The 21,822-nt window shown below is 38.4% G+C and overlaps 1 long non-coding RNA gene across 2 annotated transcripts in view; it reads left to right on the top strand.

The window, feature by feature from the left end:
- LOC110393427 overlaps positions 1-15,458 on the top strand; it is a 160,305-nt gene extending 144,847 nt beyond the window's left edge. For both annotated transcript variants that reach the window (XR_002435008.1, XR_002435009.1), the window contains 2 exons: positions 1,271-1,370; positions 14,840-15,458. This is a non-coding gene — a long non-coding RNA (uncharacterized LOC110393427). The remainder of the gene's footprint in view (positions 1-1,270; positions 1,371-14,839) is intronic.

Genomic DNA, 21,822 nt, shown 5'->3' with positions numbered 1-21,822 from the left:
ACTGAGAGACTTTCACAACACCTACATGTTCTTTCTTGCTTCAGAAGCTCCTATGAGCCAGAAATATTTGTTGCAAAGTGAAATGTTCTGTGAGATAATGATAGCTTTGCAGAAATCTGGAAATATGTAGTGGAGCAGGAGCTTTCCTTTTCATGATCTTACATTTACAGATGTGTTTGGCTTTAGTCAATAAAGTATATGACAGACTTTATGGTGGAGGGTCTTACACCCTCCCTTAACAGCCCCTTTGGTTAACAAAAGGGAGAGGAAAAGCTTCAAGTGCAAAAAGCACTAATTAAAGGAGCAAATCTTGGGTTTGTCCTGCTGAAGATTTAAAGGATGGTTTGGTGAGCACTGTCCTTGTGGTTAGCATCACCTCATGTCGTTGCCCAAAGCAGAGGCACCACTGCTCTTCTGCTTCAGGCAGCTGAGGGCAGAAGACAGCACCGAACAAGAGGCTCCATAGTCATGTTTGCACAGAGCTCTACCTGTTCCTGCTGTTGTATTGAGAGGATGTACAGGTTCACTTGAACACGTCTGTGTGGCGGAACTGTGTTTGGATCAAAGTGGGTTTGCACAGCTCCAGCGTGAGCTGCTGCAAGTGGTAAATTTAACAAGGTTGTATGAGATATGAGTGATTTTCTACTGTGTAATGCCTGGCAAACTTGGCCATACAGCTCTAGAACAGGTCTAGGCACACAATCCGGCCCTGCTGTTCCTGCCATTTACTGTCAAACTCAGTACTTTCAGATACATTCCTCAACATTCACTAACAGCCTAATAGAGTAGAAGGAGTTGCAGAATACACAAAGAAGCGTGTGTTTACATTTATTTAGTTGAGGAAAAAGATCAACTTATGTTAAAGATCAATTCCTGAGTGTCATAAATGACACTTTTTCCACGCTCTTCTTCCATAGCTGCAAAAGGTGTTGGGCAAGCCTCTCAGTCTCTCAGTACCTATAGGCCTAACTGTTCAGCTTTCAGAGCTATTAGGAAGGCCAACATATTATTACTTCACAATCCTAAACTATAAAATACTGTGTAAACATGTGCTATTAACTACACCTATTTGTTATGCAAGGCAGGACTGGGAATTGTTCCAGAACCAAATCAGATGCACTCCACAGTTTTGATTCTGTGATATGTAGCTATTGGTTTCAGGATTACCTTGGGGCTTTCAAAATGGCCTTGGTCAACTGTTTACATCAACTCCATTAATCTTTCTGTCTGCCTTTATTATTAATTGAAAAACAATTTCCCTATGTTGCAGCCTATGCTTGTCCCCAGCAGTTTACTTACTTGGATGGACAGAACGCTCATCAAAATCAGCAAAAGTTATTTCCATTATCTTCTCTGTATCACTGGCCAAGGTGAGAGCACTCAGCAATTTTAAAAGTGTTATCTCAGCTGCAGTCTTTGTAGTCAGATTAGTGCATGAGCAGTGATTCAATATCTCTTCAAGATCCCTGCAGATGTTCTTGCATTCATTCTTTTTGTGTGTAACACAAAGATGGGAGACTAAAAATAGGGTTGTAATCATCCACTGGACCAAGAATTTCCAGCTTGTGAACAAGTCTTACTGTTGCCCTCCTCAAAGCAGAGACGACAATGTGAGGCTAAAATGCCAAATTTTTACAACAGTAATATAAACAGAAAGAAAGGCCAAAGTTATATCAAGAAGTCTGCTGCTTTTTTTAAAGATTCTAATGTTGAGGTCACCATTGGCCGTGTGCTTAGTGTTGATCATTTAGATCATACAGTCAAGGGATTTGTGTGCTGCAACGCTATGAACAAACTCCGACTTGAGGTGAAACTGTACATTCTCGTCTGCTTTCCACACAGGGAGAAAAAGGAGCCCCCTTTTCATTCATTATGCGATAACTCATTTGGCCACATAAGATTATGGAAGAGTGTTCTATCTCATCTAAATTTAGAATGTTCAACCTGGGGCATTATTATGGCACCCGTGTACTCACCACTGAAGAGCTTTGGGAATGCTCTTAGTCCCATGTGAGAGCCTATTCAGTTTGCCCATGCACAGTCAGCAACTCTGAATCTACAGCACATACCAGGCAGCACTACTCCAATTGATCTCAGCATAAATAATTCCTATAAAGCTCAGTACTGGGTAGAAGATTAGAATCTGAACTGGAACAGAATTCCCTTTACCATTAGTAGTTTGTTGGGCCCTGTTTATGACTTGCTGCAGAAACAAATCTTATCACTCCTTGGGTCCTATGAGCCTTATTTTGAATTCATATTTGATGCAATTTTCCATATATTACTGTGCTCATATCTAACATGTTAGACAGTTAAATAAATACATATTTAACTCTGCCTGAATTCTTCTTCTGACTGAACTCCTGAGATTAGACTGAATCTCAGAACTGCTTCCACTGAAAAATTGACTTAGCCTCTCCTGGTCATATTTGGTTGTGTTACAAGTTGATTGCTGGCTGATTCAGTAACTGAGTACAGAAATTTCGTAATTACTTAATCAGAAAAGTCAACATTCAAAATGAAAGATAAGATTACAAGGGAGATGACTTCTAAAAGTTGTTTATAACCAGTAGTAATTGACATATGCTCTGCTGTGAACTTGGCAAGCTGTGATACACATGCTGACAATCATAAAGATAATAAGGTCAATTCATTTCAGTCAAAATGACAAGAACAGACTTGATTCAGATGATATAAGATTTAGCTATAAAACTTTGAGTATGTGAGAATGATTCCATAAAAATGATAGTTCTGAACTTGGTGTTCCTTTTTGTGGAGACATCAATTCTGTTCACTTGCAGAACAACTTTCTATAGGTGGTGTTGCCAATTCATTTGATTTTCCTTGCCAGTTTCTGAATATCTGGCATTTTTTTATAATACTCTGTGGCAGATGCTGAATTGCAGATCTTGTTAGCAAAACCAGTTTCTAGCTATTCTCTTCTGGAGAAATTTTGAAACACTTATCCAAATTCATGCCAAAAACTAAGAAAACAGAACAGAAATAAAATGTGCTTGCCATTAAACTACCCCAAAACACACATTGTTAATCATGTGCTTTGGAAAGTTCTTGATCTTAGTCTTTTATTCCATAAGCATTTCACTGAGTCTCTTATGAGTTCTCAAGTCTGACTTTGTCTCCTCTTTAAGATGTTTCTTCTGGATGTCGTTATTTACAAATCTTTCTAGAAAGCCTGCATGTTTTATGTCTGTTGGTGTACCTTTCTATCTAAAGCATTGACATAAAAACATTTGTGAAGGAACATGATGTAAGAAAGGACCAAAAAGAAAAAAACTTTAATTCTCCAGCTGTCCCCCTTTATCGTAAATCATTTGTCTTCCCATATAAAAGACATAGGCCTCATAGAAGTATGATGTCATTGCTAACAAAATGACTCTCACAGTAGTACAGCGTTCTGTTAAGTAACCAAATAATTCTAGACATTAGAATATAACTTAAGAGACATTTCAGAGGATGTATCACTGACCTCCTAAGGGAGATTTAAAAATGCCATTATGCTGACAAAGAACAACAGTTTTCAATTCAATATAATAAGCTCTCTATAAGGTATATTATACATATAGGTAAACATTACCACCTGTTCAGATATCTGCGATGCTTTCTGCTCCTTTTTTGACAGATATAACTCATGACTTACCATACCTGAAGTTTTGTGTGATTGACCTCTGACTGAAAACAAGAATGGAGAGAAAATGGTGCTGAAGTGTTAGGAAAGTCTATCTGCTTTCCTGACTATATTTTTGTAAATTACATTCCAGCATTTTGAGAGAGGAAGATGGATTACCTTTCAGTTCACAGAAATTAATAATGAAACTCTCACTCCAAAGTCCTTGTTTGTGGGGACACCAGAACGGAGGAACCAAACACTGCAGTTGCTTCTCTTGAGGCAGTGCGGTTATGATGCACTCAGTGCAGGTCAACAAATGTCCATGTTGTTACCTCAGATGTTCTTGTGAATTAAAAGACTTAACCAAACAAAAATAAAATGAAAATGACTATCACAGAGAATCGGTCTAATCTGCATGGCAGTGGAATTTATTACTTCAAAAGTGAAATAATCTGATCAAAAGACAACGTATCAAAAGACAAGCAAAAAATTACTCATATAGATTGCTGAATTATAAGTAGATATACTGAATTATAAGGACATGAAGGGAAAACAATTCTGCCATTATAGTAGGCAGCACAGAGCCTGTCAAAAAGATAAGACCAAAGAAGCTAAATATTGTTTCTTTAAGACTCAAGAACAGGGCTTATTGCATTTTAATATCTGTGATTAATGAGGTAGAAAGCAGATGCTCTATCAGTTAAGTAGAGATAATATCATCAACGTTCAGTGTTAAGGAATAGTTTATTATTTCACAAAAGCTTCGTGCCCTTCTGGCCTTGCTTAGGAACTTGGCCAGATATGAAATGAAGATGAATGATAGTTTAAACAGAGTTCACCCTTCCTCACAAAACCTTATTAGTAAAATAAGATGAAACAGTCTTGCAATATTAGTAACATGTGCAGCACCTCCTGTAATATATATTGTTTTTTTTTTTTAAATAATTGATTAATTAACAAGCAGGACAGATCTCATTATCAAGATCCATTGATTTTTTTCTGTTCATGGCCTGTTGCTAAATCATTTTCCAATTATGTAGTAATGTTGTAAGCATAGAGGGCAGATCTGAACTGAAATCTTAATCATTCAGTAAGCGCAGCTTTTGTTTCTATGTGTAAGAAGACAAGGAAGTAATGTAGAACCAACATAGGATGGCTGATCTAAGTAAGAGTTTGAACTCTCATCATTTAAATAAAGAATTATAGAAATTTTTATGTTTTAAAGTGGAGTACCAAGAGTCTATTTTTTGTTGTTGGTGCTGCACAGGGATGCTCCAACTGAGACCTGAAATACTATTTTCTATTTGTGACAAGATAGTGTTACTGCCCGAATTCCTGAAGCTGTAGGAGAAAAACAACTTATCATTAAAAACAAACAAAAAAAATAATAAAGAGAATAGCTTAATCTACAATTCCAGCCTAGAAATCCATCCATTGATACTAACTTTGTGTATAAATGTCCTCGAGCATCACTGACACTTCTGCTGCATTTTAGCAATGCTATTTAGCCCAGAAACTCTAAACATACGGAGAAAATGAAGGGATTTTGGTACTTAAATCTCAAGATTATTTTCATGTTGTTGAAGGCAAGCATTACACAGAAAGAGACACAATTAATTTCTTAAGTTTGCTTTCCAAAAGTTCACAATTTATTACCCAGACTCCTCTGTGAGGCAATTTAGATAATCTCTTTTGGATCCTGTACTTCAGATGGGTGAATGTCAGTCCTGAGATGCTTATATTGGTATTGAGGGATCCTACTGAATAATTTTAGACTGAATGCTGAACTTTCAAATGCCTGAGAAAGGGTGAAGCCAGGAGGACTACCCTTCTATTTTAATCCTACTTCATTTTTATCTCATACTTCTTAGACTATGTGTGTTAGAAAGAATTTGGATATTAAAGAAGCAGTGTATCCAAAGTTGTAGCTTGCAATAATCATGGAAAAACATTGAAAAAAAACCCGATATGGGAAAATTTATTCATAATAACTTCTAGGAGTGCATTAAAGTAGATCAATAAAGACAGGTCAGAATTTTTAGCAGTAGTTTTGACTGTGGATTAAGTAACAAACTTTTGAAATTTCTGTGCTTTACTCTTTAAGTTAAAAATATCAATGCTCACTTGTATTCAGTAAATTCCAGTTCCACATCTATTTACGATCATTAGTAACTGTTTGTTTGTGTTTTTTTTTTTTTTTTTTTTCTGCTAGGATAACAGATCTAGCTCAGATAACAGATTTAGCTGTTCTCCATACAATGACATAATATCAAACTGGTGAAGAGTGTTTTGGATTAAATGAAACATTGACAATTTTTCCCAATCCTTTTTTAACCATGTTAAAAATACAGCCTAATTATGAAATGAAAAATCATCTCAGATACTGAACTGATTAATTTTAATTTTGAAAATACTGGAAGTTTTTACTCTGAAAGTGCAGAGTAAAACAACAGTGGAAAAGAGAGGAATAGGTCTATAGCTTTCGAACTGTCAGACCCTTTTGCTCTCTGACTACACAGCATCTAGACTCTTGTCATGGGTGGCTGTTCTAGTAGCGCAGCATCGTGACAACCAGCTATTTCCAGTTGAAGACTACTTGGAGCAGCAAATTTTAGATCTGACAGGATTCCTGACTGCTTTGAGATTCCAGAGGTTCCCCTTTATATTTTCGCTCAAAATCCTCAAACTAGTCAAAGTACACAAAGTAAAGTGACTTTTGGAAGATGGTTTGAAGTAACAGCCTGAATAGATGATACAAGAATGTGTTAGACAGGCGCTGCTGCATATTTAGATGAAGGACAGTCACATTCCTCTTACACCATCCACCATCTCCTCAGCATTCATCAGACCTTCAAATTCTGTTCTGAGCATGTTCACAGGAAAAAATGTGGCTTTATGCTGTGAAGAACAAGCAGGCCTGTAGCCCTCAGACCTAGACAAAATCTAGTTGTAAAACACATGCACAAATAACTAATGGCAGTGCTATCTACCATTTGGGAAAACACTTCTAACTGAGAAATTATATTTCTGCTCTGAAAGAAATGTGATTTTCAAATGACTCAACTTTAACTCCATAGCAGAGAGTGAAAAATAAAAAGAGCGCAACCTTCTCCACCTCAAAAGATAGAGGGTAGATTATTATTTGGCCTATGTTATTATTGTTTTTTTAAAGGCTTCACCTTTTCTTCTCATATCCCTTTGCTGTCTTTAAGATGACACTGTACCTTGCTGCTAGTACATTTGAGCTTATTGTCGAGTGATCTGCGAGGTGGAATTTCTGGCAAATACATTTAATTTCAGCTTTTAAAACTTCAAGATACACTAGTCCACTAGGGTCATGATTAGACCAGTGCTATTTATGATGATATATTTTTTGATCATTTTGCTGTTTGTAATATTCTTTTTCCTGGGGAGTATTTTGGGGAATAGAAAATGCCTCACTTTTTTTCTGTTTTACAGCGAGCTTCTAAACTGTGTACCATATTGGATCTGTTTCTTTTGTAGTGATCAGCTCACTTGGATACTTGAAGCAGATGTAGTGATCTAGGGCTTAGGACAGGCAAATAGCTCACAATAGTTTCCAGGTTCTTAGGCAGCTTTTACTACCCTGGTGAACATTGTTTGCCACAATTAATTTTGTCTCGAGGCAAAAGATAACTTAAATATCTGCACAAGTATTTAGTTATTCGGCATGCATTATGGCATTATGGCATCCTAAATGGCGTAACACAGAAATTGCAACTTAGTCTGTAGGAAGACGAAGTGACAAAGTCCCTGCTGTGTCTGCGAAACAGGTTTTGAAAAAGTGAAAACACATTGTAAACAGAACAGGAGGCAGAATGTGTAGGAGTTAGCATTTGTATCACATGATCATTGAAACAAGGATGCTCTAGCCTCTGTGGTTATAGACCTTAAGCTAGTGGCAAGCATACTTTCAAATCTGTGCAATCATACCATCACTACAATCACAGAATCACAGCAGTCGGGAGGGACGTCTGGAGGTCACCTAGTCCAACACTCCTGCTAAATGGGTTCTCTATAGCAGGTCACACAGAAAAGCATCCAGGTGGGTTTTAAATATCTCCAGAGGAGGAGACTCCTCGACCTCTCTTGGCAGCCTGTTCCAGTGCTCTGTCACTCTTAAAGTAAAGAACTTCTTTCTCATGTTAAGATGGAACTTCCTGTGTTCCAGTTTGTACCTGTTACCCCTTGTCCTGTCTCTGGGTATCAACAAAAAAAGCCTGGCCCCAACCACTTGACACCCACACTTCTGATATCTATAAGCATTGATAACATTCACTGCCCTCAGCCTTTTCCAAGCTGAACAGTCCCAGATCTCTCAGCCTTTCCTTATAAGGAAGATGCTTCAGGTCCCTAATAATCTCTGTAGCCATTCACTGGAGTCTCTCCAGTAATACTTAAGAACTTAAAACTGTCTAAAATCTGCCTGGTTGTACAGCCATCACATCTCCAGTACTGGAGAACTGTCTAAATAATGATTAATTAAATATCTGACTAGGGGATGGAAACACTTTTGTGTCTCCTCTGTTCTACATGTTTAGTCTTATCCAAAGTGTTTCCTTCTCAAATGAATTATGAAGACCAGGATTCTGTGACTGGGAGTGAGATTGTAGGAGAAAAAAGTAACGTTGTAATGGGAAGCTAAAGAGCACAAATTGGTCCTTCAGATGGGAAAGGGATTCAGGTAGAGGTTTTTTGTGTGGAAAATTGGACATGTAAGTATTACAGTAGGTAAGAGAGATAGTTGCCTAAAATTGTAGGTATGAGATTATCAGTGTGTGAAGGCAAGGGTACTGTGGTTAGGAGTATGTTAATGTAAGTAGGGCACCTGCCTGCCTTTGAGCTTGGAAACCTTCTTCCAACATCTTGTGGTGTCTCTAGTACTAGTCTGCATGCCTCACATTGTAACAATAGTGAGGAAATACTAAACAAAACATATCTTAAAACAAAGTGGCTCTTTGAAATAGTGAATTTTATTTTACTAGGTTTTCATTTGTTCGAGGTCTAACAGAGGAGAAGAGATAAAAATAAAGGACTGCATAGGCCACATGATGACCACAGTACTTGTACTGACACTTGTGAATGGATATAAATACACAAAGAATATTTATATACTCATAGCTCTATTCATATTATGATGGCATCTGATCTCTTAAAGTGAATAAATAGTATATACCTGAATAGGACAAGCCAAATGGTATGTGTGATCCTGGTCTTTTTTGAAACAGAAATGTATTTCATGAAATAAATTACTATATTTCATTTTCCTTCAACAAATAATTAGCATTTCAGCAACACAGATTAGTTACTTAAAATAACTGTAAGGAATGTTTACTGACATTTACATATTGTTCATCTCTCTTTCTCTTACTTTACAGGTAGTAGATTTACTGCCATAAATACACACGAACAAGAATCTTCTAATACAGAATTAAGCATGTATATAATAACAGAGAGAGGGAGATAGAGAGTATGATCTTAGAGGATTTCACTTTTTTTGCTTGTTTGTTTTACAAAGCTTTCACAAGAAAATACTTTTCTTTGTCACATTTTAATCAACCACTGTCATGAAGCTCATGCCTCTTCCTACCCAAAAACCAATTTACAAGCAATGATAGTTTGGGTTTTAGGCTGAAGAAAGAGCTGTGTTGTCTTTCTTTTATTATTAGTGATTCTGTTTTTATTGATAATATCAGTTATCCAAATATAAATTGTTCTGGCTTGCCTTAACCAAGACATTTTTTTCCTAAGATATATGTTCTAAAAAGTTCAGTAATGGGACTCATAGTACTAGAATTATTAGCTCCTATGACCCTCCATCAGGATTGATGCTATGTGAGTCTTAATGTTTCAAAAATACAAAGCAACCTTAAACTTACGATTTCTGTGGTAAGTAGCACACCACACCAGTGTGCTACTTAGTGAAGATAGCCTGTCTTCTCCTTTAATATTAACATTACGTTATCATACGTGATAGTGGAAATTGCTTTGTGTACATCATTTGGATGCTCAACAGTGCTATTGCTCTAGATTCATTGATTTCAATATTACAGTATACAAAGACTGTCAAAGAGCATGATTTTGTCTCCAATGCGGTATGTTGACTATTTACACCAGGGTCCCAAGTGAACAATAGGAGACCTGAGGGAGGGTGCAGCACCTTAAAAAATAAATATGCATTTAGTAATTCTGTTTTATTTAGTCATTTCAGTGTACAGCTGCTGGACAGGCTGACACATGTATAAGAGTTAGGGGGGAAAGAACTTAATGCAAAGGTTTTAAGGAAAATTCTGATTCTCTAAGGATAAAAAGGCAAGACTTTCATTAACATTTATTTATTTTTAAATATACATATATATTAGGAGCTTTGTGATGATGAAACACTTTAGGATCAGAAAAAGGTTGAAACTTCTTATCAAGGTATAGGTATAGGAATATTTTGATGAAGCAGAGGGCAGGGGAAGCTGAATGTCTGTGGTAATCCTCTGTTCCCATTTTCCCCCTTTCCCTGCACCTTTCCCCCAAGACAGCCTATTTCAGAGGGTCCAGGAATCCTATGTATTTTCTCTAGCATTGCAGAAGTCTCTAAGTGAAGAAAAGCCTGGTTAATCCATAATAATGGCAGGCCTGTTTATTGATCTCATAAATTGCACTTTACTTGACCTGTCAAAAAGGCAGCATTCTCGGCATGTACTTTCCTGCTCCTCTCATAGTCTCTCTTCACCTCGGGCAGATTGCTCCCCCCAGCCTCTCCCCATCTGCTGGCAGCTGTTGTAAGCCCTGATCTAAATTCATTAGCCTTCCTCCAAACAATCTATTTGAGTTCATCCTTAAGGAAGTGGAGAAGGAACAATAAATGCTCAATACTGATTTTTCTCTCCTACCCTTCTTAACATACCCATGCCCAAGCTGCATTCGCATGCTTCTTCTGAAAGAAGGAAAATTATAATGAAAATCAATAGGCACTGAAATCAGCCAACAGACTAGGATTTTCTAATTAGCAATGCTGTGATTCTTAGTTGCTGCTAACACATCTAATACCAAGCAAGTTATGGCTGCCTTGCGGATGCTGTAGGTGGATCTCCAGAGTCTGCTGTGAAGAAGGGAAGCTCTATTTTGCCTGAAATGGATAAAACTGCAGACAACTACATAGCTCAGATGTTGGTGTTTTCACATAAGGTTATGGGTTTCAGAGAGCTTTTGCCTTCTGAAAGTGTATTGCTTGATATCTTATAAAATTGCCTTTCATAAGGATACATTTTTTCTTCAAAAGAGTTGTCTTAGCAGTCTGATACAACAATGGGAAAACTACAGTAAACAGAAAGCACTGAAATTTTAAAAGGAAACTCTGGCATTTAAATGGCTGACTCCTTTTACCAGTAAATAGAGCTAAGTCCGAGCTTATGTTTACCTTTATAGGGATTATAAATCATAGATGTCTTGTGATCCACTGGAAATCTCCTCTGATTGTGTTGTCAGTCTCTGGAAGAATACAAAATCTGGAATTGAACTATAGGTTTGAGGTGGAGTGGCTGCATCTTTTCACTGAAAACAAAGTGAGAGGAGATGTCTAGCTTAGGTGAAGCATCCTATTTTTGAGTGAGTATAGATTGGTGTGATAAATCTCAGCTAAAACATATTTAGGCGGCTGAACTGGAACTTTTAAAAGAGTGGTTTTTCAAGATTTTTTGCAAGTTCTGCTCTCACTTTTACTAGCTTTAATTAGCCAAATATTGCCTTAAATTAACAAGAAGAATAAGGTATTGCTGACAAATTCTCAAAAGGAAGTTCAAGTAGACAGCAATGTTAAATATGGCTGTAAGTCGGATGTGCTCTGAAATTTATGTAGGGTTGAAGGACCATCCTAATTGGCTGGAGTGTATTGTAATTTTTGCAAAAAAAAAAAAGAGAAAAGAGGATCGAGCTAGTTACTATTTTCTGTATATCTAACATTTACAAAATAATCCAAAAGGACATTTTTCATTTCAGGTCTTAAAGACTGTATTGAGCTTGACGTTTGCCTAGGTCGTTAAAATATTTTAGCAGACTGGTGAGCAGAGGCATCGGAAAACAGAAAGCACAATAAAACTGATGATTATGTGTTTTTTTCCACAGCTTTAGTAATGTTGTTATTAATATGTTAACATTAGTATCAAAAATTTTCCTGTCCCTGGATCTGAGAAAGCACTTTTGGACACAATGGCTCAAAAGCTGTGAAACCATAAATGCATGCAATTCGGATGAATGCTACCCTTATATTTTTCTCTGTGTAGAAGATGGTAGTGAGTTACAGCATTTTGCTATAGTAAATCGTAAGAGAGAGAGTGGTTTTGAAATAGTTCAACTTGTACTTTTAAAAGAACAGAAAAATTATTTCAGTGGGAGCTGGACCAGATCAATTGACTCTAGCTTGCCCTCTTCTCCCCATTCATATATATCTTCATCTTCAGATGTCCCTGGGACCAGTGGACAGTTTTGTGGACTGGTTGCAGCAGAGTGTGTGGGGATATAGAAACATAGCTCACTCCGTTTTCAGTTCCTGGCTGCTCTGCCCTGTCTTTATCTCCAAGGGACTTTTTTTTAAGGCAGTCCAGTCTCCTATCTTGTAGACATAGATTCACTTTTTCTACTGCCAAAGGGTGGAAGTGCTGGAACATTAAAAGCTCAGTGAAGAAAAGCTGTTCAATGTCTGCCATTTCTCAGGAGAAGCCATGAGTACACTAAAGAAGTTGTAAGAGGCAGTGAGGTTGCTGGAGGACACAGACTTACCTTTCCAAAAAGCAGTCTTGGGCAAAGTCAGTTGATGAGTTGTCTGAGTTTGCTAGAGAAGGGGGAGTTCTTGGAATACAAGTCTAAGGATTGATTGAATTGACTCTACTTCAGAATTATTCAGAATTTTTTTTGTGCTTACTGGAGCTGTGACTGTAAAATTCCCGTATTTCCAATAAATTACTGTATAAGGGCTGATATAATGGACAACTTATGTAAGGAACATTACTTCAGTTAAAACCAACATATTGATTTCCAGTGATAAATAAGTAAGCCCCCACTTCTTTCTTAGCTTATCTACGTTATTTTGTGAACAGTACCTGATTGATAGGAAAGTAATGATAAAGCAACTCCTCCATTTAATGAGCCAGAGAGTACATCCAGCTAAAACAGTGTGTGCTTCTGACTCCCAGAGAACGGGCTGGAATGACTGCCAGAATTTACTGAGCTGAAGAGAATTTTAAAGGAATGAACTGGGCATGAGTCACGTCTTTCCGCAGAGCAACTGTGGGCATTGGCTGCGAAAGTACTTGAGAAATCAACAAGGGCCCCTTTCGAGGGAGCTGGGGGGAGAATTTCATAACTGACTTGGAGCTGGAGTTCTGCTATGCATCTTGGATAATAATACAGTACAACTACAAAGATTATTTAAAGACAAGCAGCTTTGGTTTGTAAATAACTCAAATACCAGCAAACTTGGGTGGTGAAGGGTGGCAGAGTGCTAACTGCTCTGGAAGCAGTATGAATGCTTACTGCATTTATCTCATTTACAAATGTTCACTGCTGATATGTTATCAGTAATTTATGATGTGCCATGACAAATGCTTACATTTCTGATGAAAATAACAATTAGTTAGAGGAGTAAGGATTCTCCTTGAACATTTTCAGCAATTCATAGGGGAAATTTCTTTCATTCCACACATGAACTGCTAGTAAAAATCATTCAGATTTGGCATTTTTCTTTGTTGCCTGAATCAGGTCCAGATTTTTAGCTGTTCTAAAGACCTTATACGTGCTTATATAAAATTATTAGTATGAATCATCTGCATATCCAGTGCATGAATTAGCATGCAATCACGGTGATAAGTACAAAAGAAACTCATGCAGTTTCTTAATTCTAGATGCAGACATTGTTGCTTATTTGATTTTGTTTTCTTCTTCACAGACATGGTAATTGTTACCAAAGGATGTGTTCTGAAGAAAAAGTAAAATATCTATCAAAATTATCAAGTATGATCTCAATCTGAGCTTCACACCTCTGTCAAGGGAGTGCTCTTTTGCCCCAAAACTTTAAGCAGGGCCTACTAACTCCAAGATGCCTCTCAGACACATCAAAATGAATGAAGCCCAACTTGTTACTGTTAAGTGCACTGTTCACTTTCATCCCTAGGGTAAGGGGCTCACAGACTGCAAGTAAGAAAAGGGAAATGCTTTGTGAAAATGGTGACAACTATGAATTCTGAAGACCTCTCTGATTGGAATGGCTTGATGGCTGGAATCAAAATACCATGCTATTTAGGCATTTTGATTTTCCTGCCGGCATCAACTGTCTATTGCATAGGTGGAGTGGTTTCAGCACTATGTCTTTAACAGCATTTTACTTGTGTTATCATTGAACTCCTGTAGTGCTTTGAAAATTAATTGATTCTTGATTTAGAAGATTATGAATTCAGAGAGAACTGGAAAACAATGATGTAAAATTATAGTTCATTCAAAGTCCACCGAAAGACAGCATTGTTTAAGATTCAAGTCAGAAGCTATTCACTTCTATAAGTTTTCTCTTATTAAGAGAGCTGGAAAATACAGTAATCAATTTTTTAAACTGCCACCTCCACATATGATAGAAGACAACTGAAAGGCACTACTTAAGATAAGGAGTCCTGGGTAAAACATGGAATTGTTGATTTTAGTTATAGATTTAGTTATATATTTATTTATTCTCATTGTCATCCTTCTAGAACAACTTGTATCATAATTCACCTTTTTTACAAATCACCTGGCATTTCAATTCTCAGCTGTGGACTGAATCTGAGCACCAACTGACAAAGCACAAGCAGCCTCCAAGCTTACCTCACTTTCCAGGGGGAATCCAGGTCACTGTGGTTTTGACAGAGTCACTGGCACAAATAGAGTAAAAACAATTTATGAGATAATAAAGGATGTACAGAGAACGATGTCAGAAAACTAATGTAGAATCTATCTAGAAAATGTAGGGGCTCAGTGAGGATCAAAAGCATCTCCATTTAAGCCCTTTATTGAAATTCCTTACTCCTAAACTGAATAAAAATGCACTCACTGTTACAGTCTTTCCATTAGACACAGAAGAATACAGCAAAAATGCATGTAGAACAAATCAGGAATAATTGCTGATTTTTTTGTCCTTCTCATTCCAAAAACTGAAGCTGTTTTTTTTGTTCTTAGAGAGTGACTGGCTTGTTTCAGGGGTGAAGAAGATATTGCAGGAATGCTGTGTAACAACTGGGCCTGCGGCTTCTGGAATAATGATTGACTCGGAGAGAATTTTGCCTTTTTTTTTTTTTTTTTTTTGGTGAAACTGCTGTTGTCTCCCAGCACCTGTCTTCAGACACTGAGCTGTAATGTCTATGTCAGTGAATAAAAATGATCCACAGTGAAGAGACAGGAGAATAAACTTCAATCTGAGGAAATGCAACTGACTGTCAAAAAAAACCCACCACACTAAATTTTGTAATTTTTCAGATAAAATCATTAGGAAATTTTTTTTACTTCTGGAAAAATAAAAGATTCTCCTCCAGATCCTCTCTTTCTAAGGCTTTGTGTGCAGGAACACAGGGTATGCTAGAGGAGGTGGCCCATTCTTTTGGACCACTTCAGAACAGTAAATTCCAGTTGCCAAACCTGCTTGTGTGTGGAAACTCTAAGCACACAGAAAAGTGTTACATGGTTCATGGACCTGAGCTGTCTGCTGGAAGAACAGTGAGGAATGATAACAATGATAATAAATTTGCTTTTACTGCTAATCTCTGTTGTAATAAATTTATCCTGTATACTTACACAAAAATGTGTGTGGACCCTCTTTATAAACCTCTAGGGAGAAATTTGTGTGCAAAAGTAACATTCTCTTTTTCTTCACATGTGTTTGTGGTGTCATTTTATAATTTGTGGAAGATGTCCAACAGGTTGAAAAAACGCATTGAAAACCTAATCCAGACATGTCAATACAACACTGGTGTTAGTTTAAACAAAAACCAAGCAAGTTTTCCCCTTTGCAAAGTAGTGTCTCCAAAAATACTTCCCTGATTTAGGGTACATTTTTGTTCTGGCTTAACTCCTTCTACACTGAAATCTACACTGCAAAATTTGAACCGCATTGCATGAACAAAATGTAGTGGCAATGAAAAAGTTCTGTAGATTTTTCCAGAAATTATTATATTGGAGTGTGAGTGATATATAGGCCTCAGAACTTCTTGCTCTTCTAGAATTTGTTGATAACTTGACATGAGTTGGAATATTTTTTTTTAATGAATGCAAAAATCCCTCGTGATTAGTTAAGAATGGAACTGGCTAAAGTAATAAAATTCATACCATACTGAGATTTTTGGAAAGTTTAGACTCTGTGTTTGATTTCATTAAATGGAAGGTAAAATATGTCACTCGTAGAAAACTCTGGATTTGGATTAAGAAAAATATTCACTAGACATTTTTTTCTTAAAAAAGAATGTTCATGTGCATACAGTATTACATTGTCTAGTTTTGGTTGTGTGGTCCAACATGGATATTGAGTTTGCAGACAACACCAAGTTGGGAGTGTTGATCTGCTGGAGGGTAGAAAGGCTTTACAGAGGGACCTGGATAGACTGGATTGATGAGCTGAGGCAAACTGTATGAGTTTCAATAGGGCCAAGTGTCAGGTCCTGCATTTTGGTCACAACAACCCCAGGCATGCCTACAGGCTTGGGGAGGAGTGGCTGGAAAGCTGCCTGATGGAAAGGGACCTTGGTGTGCTGATGGACAGTTGGCTGTATATGAGCCAGCAGTGTGCCCAGGTGGCCAAGAAGGCCAATGGCATCCTGGCTTGGATCAGGAATGGTGTGGTGAGCAGGACTAGGGAAGTCATCCTGCCCCTGTACTCGGCATTGGTGAGGCCTCACCTCGAGTACTGTGTTCAGTTTTGGGCACCTCAATACAGAAAGGACACTGAGGTGCGGGAGCAGGTCCAAAGAAGGGCAACAAGGCTTGTGAAGGGCTTGGAGAACATGCCCTCTGAGGAGAGACTAAAGGAACTGGGGCTGTTTAGTCTGGGGAAGAGGAGGCTGAGGGGTAACCTTATTGCTCTCTTCAAATACCTGAAAGGTGATTGCAGTGGGAGTGGGGCTGGTCTCTTCTCACTGGTGACAGGTGACAGGACAAGGGGAAATGGCCTCAAGTTGCGCCAGGGGAGGTTTAGGTTGGATATCAGGAAAAACTTCTTTACAGAAAGGGTTGTTAAGCACTGCAGTAGGCTCCCCATGGAGGTGGTTGAGTCACCATCCCCGATTGTGTTTAAAAACCGTTTGGATGTGGTGCTCAGGGACAGGATTTAGTGGTGGGTTGTTAGGGTAGTATGGTTAGGTTGTGGTTGGACTTGATGATCTTGAAGGTCTTTTCCAACTTGAGCAATTCTATGATTCTATGGATGTATATGATGAATATGTATTGAAAGACTTTAACTGACTCATTGAGAATTGATTTAATGTTGGAGAAGAGGGGGTTGTACCTACCCCCAAACTCTGCCAGCTACACCATTGTCTGTGTCATACAATGAACCTTGTTTGAAGTTAAAAATGTGTATGTGAATTTTAACTAATGGGTCCTCTTGGGAAGGGATTCATGTCATCAAACATTGGGAAGAAGCTCCTGCTGGAGGCAAACTGAAAAAGTGCCCTGTGTGCCCTCAGCTCCATCAGACACTTTTTTCCAAACCTAAACCTGCACAGTCCTTCACTTGGCCAGCAAGTACTTCTGCTATGTAGCTCTTCAGGGGAAGCACTCAGTGCCAGCTCCTTGTCTTCTTGGGAGCTAAGGAGCCTCAATCTGTTGCCATGAGTGTTTTAACTCACCACTGAGGAACTGCAGCCTGCTGGTTACAGTGCAACTGAAACTGAAGTGAGAAAGGGTTTTGATCCATACTTTGTGTTCCAAGAGCAAGTTCTCCTTAAATATTGTCTCATCATGGGAGTCATGGAGTTAATGAGCATGGAGACTGAGCTGATCTGCTCTATCTAGAGGCAATCCTCTAAGGGCAGTGTTGCAAAACACTGTGGGGAAGTGTACTATCCCACGTAACTTCCAAATGGTAAGCAGAGAGCTTCCTCCTCTAGGTCATTCCTTGTGGCCTCTACCACAACACTCAATTGTAAAGATGAGAAAATGTATCTTTAAAAAACAGCTGTGTTTCTGGCATTATTACAGTCACAAGGTCAGTCAGCTTAGTCATTAAAGTATATTGTTTTGTTTTGTGATACTCTTCCAGCCAGCAAGAAATGCTTTTTGCTTACATGCACACCCATTCATATGATAAGGAAAAGTCCAAAGGTAGACATTCAATGGAAAATGTGAGTAAGCAAAATATTTGTAATGAAGTGGTTTTAGTATTCCTGCCAAGACAAATCACAGAAGGGAAGAAACACACGTCTTGGAAGTACTTCCTCTCATGACAAAGATGTGACTATGTAAGTGTATGATTTGAGACAGGAACAGCATATCTGAACCTTCAGTCATGCTGAGAGTTCAGGAGATACCAGTACAGCAAGATTTCTGCTGTATTTGCTTCCAAAATCTGCTCAGATACAACCATGGATTACCTGCTCCATTTCATTCCTCTTTTTTAATTCTTCCTGAACTGAAGTTGCTGTTCTTTAAAGTTTGTGAAGCAAGACATTGTGAGCATCTTTACCTGGACATGTCTAAGTGTGGAAAATGAAGGTTCAAGCTCCAGATGTGGTGAGTATGAAATGAGTACTGCTTTAAGCCATCAGGCAGGATCTGAGCCTGGATGAGTGAAATCAATGCTTACTTGCCTTTAATGATCTATTAAGGTTTTTTCTCTTTTACATCCAGGAAATATTCAATATTCAGTGTTACTGCAGAATAAGCCTGTTCTGATGAATCATCATTCTCTGAAAAAAAAAAAACCCACAATTTTCCCTGAAATACACCCAGTCAGCAGTACTACCACTACCACAAATTACATTGTTTTAGGGTCCAGTCTGGTTCTTGTAGAAACAACGAGCATTGGTCTGAATTAGGCAGCTTCTGCTGTAACATAGCTGTTAGGATTGTTCTTCTGAAACTAACATTTGTAGTAGTTTGCCCCCCAAAGATGCTAACAGAAACGAACCCCATCCTTTTCTTAGAATCATGGCTGACAAATTCAAGATTTTTTGTCTCATAAAATCAGTCCCAGGCCAAGATATCTACAAGTTTTTTTTTTTTTTGTCTTCTTATCTGCAAACTCAGATTTTATCTTTCTTTTCCCTGTCTGTACCTGATTCAAGCCTCTGTGCCAAGTCACTGTGACTCCAGTACTGCTGGCTCTGTCCCAGATTGCTTCCTTTAAGGTGGCTGAGTATTTTCAAAGTATGACAGGGATGTTATGGGGAACTCTTTTCTTTGATACTCAGCTCTTACTCAGCTCTTTTGCTGTTTTTTTTTCATGCGGAAAAGAACAAGTTTTCCAGTGTTGCCTTATTTATCTATGTCTTTTTGTTTCTTTCCTTTTGCCTCTGTTTCCTACCCTCTAGTTCTTTTGCCACAGTTTAAAGAGCATCTTATGAAATCTTAGTTTTCCTTTCTGATGTCCAACTATTCTTTTCCTATCTGTCCCTTCCACATTTTTCTTCATCTCACATCTAATTGTTTACTTGACACATTATGACTACTCTTTTTTAACTAATTTTCCTATAGACAAGAACAAAAGTGTGCATGAACAGTTCAAGCTAGTATGTAATGCAGAGATCTTGGAGTCTCTGAGTTATAGCACTGTGCTACAGTCAGTGTTTAGTATAATCTGATGTTAGCTACTGCTCTAATCCAGCAGGTAGAATCACTGTTAAGGAGAAATGAAGCAAGCACAGGTGGGCTACTTGGTGTAGAACAGAGAAGGTAGAAAGTGGCAGGAACAAGTGATGTAAAGGTGAAGAGCTGAGAGGAAGAGAGGACAGCGGACTTGGACTGAAAGTGACAGGGGAGGAATAAGGAGATCAAGGGCAAAGTGAAGAGGAGTGGTGAATAAAGCACCAAACCAAAGAGAAGTTATGGTGAGGGCAGGACGTTAAGCCTGAAGGGAATGGAGGAGGAGAGCAGCTTCCATCTTGGCAGTGCTTCATGGAGATTTAAGAACAAAGATCAAAGACAGTAGATACTGCAAAATTCAGGATGGGGTGCATAACTGAGAATTAAAATGGTGCTCACTTCAAATCACTCAAGACACAACGTGCTGTCTGAATTTTTACTTTATGTTAAAAGCCATGAAGTCCACATATTAAGTCTACTGAAACTCTAACGCTTATTTTCTTTTTCCCTCTTTCTTTCTTTCTTTCTTTTATATTTTTCCTGACAAGAAATAACTTTTTTCTCATGTTACACCATGATTCCTTTTTATGTAACTCAGGAAGAAGATTTAAGGCAGAATTATTTCTCCTTCATTTGGAGAATCTGTACAATGCAGGGTGCAAACAAGTTTCACAATGAGTATATCTTGGGTGAGGAAGAGCATTGAGATCCCTGCTGTCTTTCAGCTGAGCAAAGTGAAAGGACATCCTAGCATTACAGGAAATGAATTGAAGATCTCTTTTCCATCTGCAAAGAGGCTCATCCCACTGGCTTTGTAGTGCTCTTTGACTGAGGGGCTACCTGGTCAGTACACAGGCTCTTATCTGAGGGTAATCCTGTCTCTTAACTGACATACTACACCCACTTATTTATTCCTCTTCACCTTCAGCCTGATGTCTAAGCAAAGCCCCATCTGGTTTTTGAACAGAAGATTATCCCAGTGGTCACTGGTAACTTAAATTTTGCATCACTGGTCATTCACTGAGCCACCAGAAGACCTTTTTCATTATCCTAAGTGAGATGGAAGTTGGTGATTTAAAAAAGGAGAGATGTACAGACTATTTTGAAGTCCTTTTAGCTGTCCAGTCCTTCATGATAAACTTTTCCTCCAGATGGTTATACAGGATAGCGTGTTAAATAATTAGATATAGTGAGCTGAATTTCAGAAGAGAAAAGGGAGAGGGGCTGAGCAGACAGCTGACTGCGGACAGGTGAGCGTTAAACAGCAGAGGACAGAAAGAGTTCCTCTCTGTGGTGAGTAAGGCTCCTGCATAATATGAGGGTTGCTCCGAAAGTAACGCCTCCTATTTTATTATGTTGGCCCACAACCTCAGAGGCAGATGTTGGTGATGTTGCAGTAGAGGCTGAACCTTCCTGCCAATACTCCATTGCATTTTGTTGCCATGAAGCAGATGGCAGCAGAGGGGCAGTCTGACACAATAACATCTGACATAGATGTGTGTATGAAGCAAAGGTGTGGAATTGAATTCCTCTGTGCAAAAAAAATTGCACCCGCTCACATTCATTGATGCTTGTTGAATGTTTATGGAGACCAAACAGTGGATGGGAGCACAGTGAGGTGATGGGTGGTGTGTTTCAGCAGTGATGACAACAACAGTAGGTCACCTCTGCTGGTGCACATCTTTATGATTACAGAATGCGGGCTCTTCTTCATCACTGGTGAAAATGCATATCTAATAGTGGTGAATATACTGAAAAATAGTAATAGTGTTATTGTGGTCTTTGAATCTGTTGAAGTTTCCATGGAAATAAATAGGAGGCATTACTTTCAGAGTAACATTGGGAAAGAGTAAGAACAACTTATGTTCTTAAAGCTAGAGAAAGCATTTCTATTGATCTTCCTGAAAGAACAGAAATCTCCCAGTTTTAGTCACTTATCTGTTGTCCTTTGAACCTATGGGGATTACTCCTATTGTAGGCAGAAACTGAAAAAATGACAACTTCCCTGCTCCTATTGTAACACTATCTCTTAATACTCTCTTATAAATATATGAATTATTGACATTTATTCCACACATTCTGGGACAGTAGCCCAATCTTATTGCCTGCAGGGTGTTCTTACATGGGAGTGTTTTGGAGAGCTCAGGTTATTTCTGAGCAGTCACCTGGGTAAAATGCCTGGCTTTCAGCATCTACATCTGCAAACCAGGAATCTTTCCCACATAATCCTGAACACTGGCTTGTGATATGTGTGTAGTCAAAGCAGAGTGAGGGAACCCGACCGCAAGTCTGTAGAGCTGAATCAGCCTGTGCAGGGAGGGTGTTTCTAAATCCCAGCAGTTGTCTCATGTCTGTCAGTGGGGGCTGCAGCA

This window comes from Numida meleagris, chromosome 2 (assembly GCF_002078875.1).
Source record: "Numida meleagris isolate 19003 breed g44 Domestic line chromosome 2, NumMel1.0, whole genome shotgun sequence".
Classification (NCBI taxonomy): Eukaryota; Metazoa; Chordata; class Aves; order Galliformes; family Numididae; genus Numida; species Numida meleagris.
This window is presented reverse-complemented; position numbering and strand designations above follow the sequence as displayed.